The sequence below is a fragment of the Salmo salar genome, chromosome 11 (genome assembly GCF_965601325.2).
Source record: "Salmo salar chromosome 11, fSalSal1, whole genome shotgun sequence".
NCBI classification, from domain to species: domain Eukaryota; kingdom Metazoa; phylum Chordata; class Actinopteri; order Salmoniformes; family Salmonidae; genus Salmo; species Salmo salar.
Window position 1 is genome coordinate 30,084,790 of NC_138301.1, and position 6,897 is coordinate 30,091,686.

Sequence of the window (6,897 nt, forward strand, 5' to 3'; positions counted from 1 at the left end):
ACTCCCAATCACGGCCTGGAATCGAACCAGGGTCTGTTGTGACGCCTCTAGCACTAAGATGCAGTGCATTAGACTGCTACGCCACTCGGGAGCCATGAATATGCATAGCCACCTCGAGACAACTCCGATATAAAGTGTTTTTATCAAAGTAGCCTGGATGTCACGTGTCCTACTTAAATCAGTACACTCGTAACAACTTAAGCATTATGAAACTTCTATTCGATCAAATAAACCTCAAGTCACAAATAAGCCATATTTTTTGTGGTAGACCAAATTCGACACTCATTGACCTCCATGCAAAAACTCCTTGCTTGGGGGGCGAATGAAAAAAAAAAAAAAAACACCTGCTACAGGGAGACAGATTTTCCACCGAGTCAGCTTCTCTCTTCCTCCTCTACAATGGCATCAAAACAACGCTTTGGATCATGGTGAAAGTGGCCGTAACTAGCAAAGGTTCGTGGTCAATGTAGTCGTTTTCATCCTGCATGAAAGAGTCAACCCGGGAGCCTCGTCAAAGCCTGCTGGAGGTGTCAGCACGTGGTCCTGTGTGATGACAAATGCAGTAGTCAGAATGTATCACAGTTTATTTAAATATTTCGATTTGTAGTGAACTTTAAAATATTTCACAGTGGGGATGAAACTTGACCTTAAATTTTAGAGCCCAAACATCCGTAAAAAAAAAAAATGGTTTGGCCTTTCAGGCGATCAAAGTTTATATAGGCTTTCTAGGACAGACCTGGGTAAGGCATTCATGGTAAGAGTGTTCACATTTTATTGCAGAAATACCAGTATACATACAAGAAGCAGACCTGGGTTTTTTGCATTACTAGGTCGCTACCTATGACATAATAGACCCTGGATTGCAGATGATATGTTTTGGCCACCGGTCGACCATGTTGCCATTCATCAGAAAAGCAGTCTTCCATAGGAATGAATGGAACTTTACAGTATTTCGTTTAGGTGTTTCAAGGACAAAATTACATGTATTTACGTACTTTGTGTGTTGTAGTTCACAACGGTAGTGGGGACAGAAGCATTAGTACTTTCTAAAAATGATACTTTAAGTATTTTTTTTATATTTAATTTGTGTGTTTATGCATTATGGCTAAAACAAATGTAAAAATTAGTACATGCATTTCTATAGCTTCCAAAATATGTTTTACATTAGTGGGAGAGTGCCAAGATGGAGGTGTTTTAACTTCCAAACAGCACCCTCTGTCTGTTATCTAGTGTATATATAAACCATTCGTTGCTATGCAGTAGCCCAAACTGGTCTCAGAGCATTTTGTATTATTCTGTATGTAAATCCAAGACGCTACATTTAGTATAATATGTTAGGTTTCACCAACCTTCTTTCATTTTTGCCTTAAGTAACCTCTTGTTTTATGTAACCATACCAAACGTAACATATCATACAAATTTGACTGCCCCTGATTTACATCTACTATGTTACATTTAGTCTATGAAACCAGGCTGGGTTTATAGAGCAAAAACTATTTTAGGTGCAGCGGTAAAAGTATTGTAGGGAATACTCAGTAGGTTTTGTAGAATATATACAGTGCCTTCGGAAAGAATTTTGTTACGTTACAGCCTTATTCTAAAATTGATTAAATCGTCCCCCCTCATCAATCTACACACAATACCCCATAATGACAAAGCACATTTTTGCTTACTTATATAAAAAAAAGGGAAATATCACATTAACATGAGTATTCAGACCATTTACTGAGTACTTTGTTGAAGCACCTTGGCAGCGATTACAGCCTCGAGTCTTCTTGGGTATGATGCTACAAGCTTGGCACACATGTATTTGGGAAGTTTCTCCCATTCTTCTCTGCAGATTCTCTTAAGCTCTGTCAGGTTGGATGGGGAGTGTTGCTGCACAGCTATTTTCAGGTCTCTCCAGAGATGTTCGATTGAGTTCAAGTCCAGGCTCTGGCTGGGCCACTCAAGGACATCCAGAGACTTGTCCCGAAGCCACTCCTGCGTGGTCTTGGCTGTGTGCTTAGTGTCGTTGTCCTGTTGGAAGGTGAACCTTCACCCCCAATCTGAGATCCTGAGCCGGTTTTCATTGAGGATCTCTGTGTACTTTGCTCTGTTCATCTTTGCCGCGATCCTGACTAGTCTCCCAGTCCCTGCCGCTGAAAAACATCCCCACAGCATATCACCATAGGGTTGGTGCCAGGTTTCCTCTTGACTTGACAGTTGGCATTCAGGCCAAAGAGTTCAATCTTGGTTTCATCAGACCAGAGAATCTTGTTTCTCATGGTCTGAGAGTCTTTAAGTACCTTTTGGCAAACTCCAAGCAGGCTGTCATGTGCCTTTTACTGAGGAGTGGCTTCCATCTGGCCACTCTACCGTAAAGGCCTAATTGGTGGAGTGTTGCAGAGATGGTTGTCCTTCTGGAAGGTTCTCCCATCTCCACAGAGGAACTCTAGAGCTCTGTTAGTGACCATCGGGTTCTTAATCACCTCCCTGACCAAGGCCCTTCTCCCACGATTGCTCAGTTTGGCCAGGCGGTCAGCTCTAGGAAGAGTCTTCGTGGTTCTAAACTTCTTCCATTTAAGAATGATGGAGGCCACTGTGTTCTAGTGGACCTTCAATGCTGCAGAATTGTTTTTAGTACCTTTCCCCAGATGGGTGCCTCAACACAATCCTGTCTTAGAGCCCTATGGACAATTCCTTCAACCTCATGGCTTGTTTTTTGCTCTGACATGCACTGTGAATTGTGAGGCCTTACATAGACATGTGTGTGCCTTTCCAAATCATGTCCAATCAATTTAATTTACTACAGGTGGCCTCCAATCAAGTTGTAGAAACATTTCAAGGATTATCAATGGAAACAGGATGCACCTGAGCTCAATTTCGAGTCTCATGGCAAAGGGTCTAAATAAGGTATTTCTGTTTTTATTTTTTAATACGTTTGCAAACATTTCTAAAAACCTGTTTTTCTTTTGTCATAATGGGGTATTGTGTATATATTGCCGAGGAGTTATATTTTAGAATAAGGCTGTAATGTAACAAAATGTGGAAAAGTCAAGGAGTCTGAATACATTCCGAAGGCACTGTATATGGTGTCATTTCATGGGGCACTGAATAACACTGAGTGTTACTGGCCTTTTACTCCACCCATTCCATTGGCCACAATGCAAATCACTGTATATGGATTACATATTGGCTTATAGAGCAAAAACTATTCTAGGTGCCGCAGTAAAATTATTGTATGGAATACTCAGTAGGTTCTGTAGAATGTATACTGTATATGATGTATTTTCATGGGGCACTGAATAGTATGGAGTGTTGCTAGCCTTTTACTCTACCCATTCAATTGGCCACAATGAGAATCACTTTATATGGAATGCATATTGATTTATAGAGCAATATGTTTTCCATATACACTACCGTTCCAAAGTTTGGGGTCACTTAGAAATGTCCTTGTTTTTTAAAGAAAAGCTAGTTTTCTTGTACATTAAAATAACATCAAATTGATCAGAAATACAGTGTAAACAATGTTGTAAATGACTATTGTAGCTGGAATCGGCAGATTTGTTATGGACTATCTACATAGGCGTACAGAGGCCCATTATCAGCAACCATCACTCCTGTGTTCCAATGGCACGTGTTAGCTAATCCAAGTTTATCATTTTAAAAGGCTAATTGACCATTAGAAAACCCTTTTGCAATTATGTTAGCACAGCTGAAAACGGTCTGACCTTTAATCAGGATCAAATATTGTGTTAAAATCTGGATTACCTTGATCGCACTGGAAGGGTGCATTCAGGGTGGATTTAGAAAGGCTCTACAACCAAGATATTTCTGTCACACCCTGATCTGTTCACCTGTCTTTGTGATTGTCTCCACCCCCCTCCAAGCATCGCCCATCTTCCCCATTATCCCCTGCCTGCCGCCCGGTACCGTTGCCCCACCTCTGGTTTACTGACCTCTGCCTGCCTTGACCTGGGCCCTGAGGATCACGTGATTCAACTTTCTAAAATAATGGCGGACAACAGCGGGGCAGCAGTTAGGCAGTGTAAGTAAAAACCAACCAAAGTATTATTGTACTACTTCACTAGCTCAATAAAAAACACATTTTTAGAAACAACAAAGGAATTGAACATGTATTGATGTCAACCAGTTTGTTTAGCCAGAGAGTATAGATAATATTTGGTTTAGCTGAATGTGAGAAGCTAGCTAACTATTAGCTAACCTAATGTTAGTTAGCAAACGTTGTGGCAAGGCATAGCTAGGTAAATTATAAACAATGTAATGCAAAAAATATAAATGTGGCTAGTGTACATAATCTCTAATTAATCTGTTAAGTGAGAGTACTCTGCACAGATAACACGAGAATAGCGAATTTTGCATTTTGATTTGTTTGACAAAGTAGAGGAGCAGACATTGTTTAGCTAACTAGCTAGTTTATCTCCATAAGGCCAAGTCTCCTGTGATGAGGAACCTAGACTGTATTCCTACTGTCTTTGCCTACATGACTCCAACAGTCCATTGCCCCCCAGAATCTTTCTGTATCATTGACCTTTGGATGGACTACAGAATAATTGAATGGGTTGTTTTACAGGTCAGCCATAGTAGTACGGGACCCCTGGAGCAAATTAGTGCCTTGCTCAAGAGCCCATCGAAAGATGTTTCACCGTGTCGGCTCAGGTAATCGAACCAGATACCTTTCTGTTACTGGCCCAACGCTTTCTGTTACATTGCCCAACGCTCTGCTGCCCACATTTCACTTAATTTAATTTCACATTTGGAGCACATTTCACTGCACCTATCCGGTATTCAGTATGTGACTTTTTATCCTGTTAAATCCTTTAAAGAAGTCACAGTGATTGACAACTAACATTGAGTGCGGAGTCGGACAGGGACAAATTAATGTTTCCAGAAATGAATACAAAAATGAAATAAAAGTCCATAGGAGAAAGTATTTTGTCCTAGTGTGATGCACAGACTTGGTCCAGAGAGGTTGACACATCCGAGCCTCTTGTTTGTAGTCACATAGTTTTATTTTTGGTCCACGCTTCAGTAGCCATTGCTGCATGATGATGATTGATTGATTTGCTGACAATTAAGCTTAATTATGGTTCAGAAGAAAAAAAACGAACTTAATGCATCACCGATTGAATTAATTAGAGGAAATGACATTGTCCAAGTTTGAAACTAAAAATGAATTATTGACTTCATTATTACTATATTATCTGATTCTATTTTGTCTTCAAGTTCACTTCAGTGCTAAAGGCAATTAGCGTTAAATTTCTTTATTGGGGCAGTCAACAACACAAGGTCACTGACTCCTTTGACTCATACAAATCAAATACCAGAGCAACTACATAAATAACTTGATGTCTGTTTTGCCTTCACCCAACATTGTGATAATCTCAGACATGGAGAAAGTCACACATCTACCCCACTGATTTCCTAATGACCTTTTTGTATTTGGCATTGATTCTTTTTTATAATCAACTATTGTGACCTTTGCATGGTTAGACAAACACAAAACAATCAAAGAAAGATTGGGCTTAATCATTTCCTGAACTGTCCCTTAAAAGTATGACCGCATCTCCCCGACTGATAATAATGTGTATGGTAATAGTCATTGGGTAATTATCTCAAACCGACCCTCACTACCAGGTCGATGGTTATTCTCTAGAACTGTTGCCCTTCATTAGAAAGGACATGAAAGCCTGGAGAGTGCTACTATGGTCAGTGTTATTTAGATGACATTTGATAGATTGAAAATGGTTACACAATGATTAGTCCTTTGACCTGTGTCTACTACTTTGATATCAAATTAATTTTGACTATAGATTTCAACATCACTTTAACACATTATTTTCCTTTCAGTCTTATGTAAGAAACAATTACAGCAACAAAACAATTAATCTAAACTTAGTCTGTAGAGCTAATGTTACCCTTTCACATTAGTGATTCATTAATCAAGTACCATGAAATCCCCCTGTCTACTGTGGCAACCATGAGTAGCCTATTCTGATCCCCTTTTCACAGTGGTTTAAAGTGCAGCTGTGAGTTAGGCTACAGACACACAGTGCAAAGACATGCATCTGATCTGACGACCCAACATCACAGAACCATTTAAATTGGACCATACAATACAGCTGTTTGAGACAGGTCCATTGGCAAGTGTCAGTAACTATTTGCCAAATTTTACAAACAAATTTGGTTCTATTTAGCAACCTATTAATTGTGTTTTTATAAAACATTTAGTGTTATCATGGTCAGTCTATATACATAAATGTCCAATAAGAGGAGGAACAATATAAGTAAGCCCCTGAATTTGAACTGAGGTGAAATATGTCCTGTAGTTATGCCTCCTGTCAGTCCATTCCTTCAGAGAGTTTGAGACCCGCCAATTCAGATCTGCAATTTGGTTTAAATGACAGTTAAAAATTGCAATAGTCAGCCCCCGGTGAAATTTGCCTTGACAGCACAGACATAAAAAAGTGAGAACTGATGACTCCACGTCCAGATAATAAGTAATAACAATGTTAGTTTAAATAAGAAAAGCCAGAGCTGGATTCAAATGCAATATTCATTTGAGGAAGGTGAGCGGAAAAGGCACACGCACACAAAAAAATCTACCAGATCCTTCATATAGCAATAGTCTTGTCTTCTCCCTCAGGCTAGGGCCAGGCTAACATCTCAATGCAGCAATTATTTGCTGTAATGACTGCAGTTCAAATAAGCCTGGAGATTTTATTAAACCAAATGAGAGAATCATCTGTGTATTATCACCTTGTGATTGACAGTGACAAGTGTTGGGCAGACACGGATGTGAGCATGATGAAGAAGCTCCCGGCAAAGCTCTCGATAATGTTACCCCTGATAAAGTTGCCCAGGCAGCAAGAGCCTCAGCCAGCAAACGAAGGA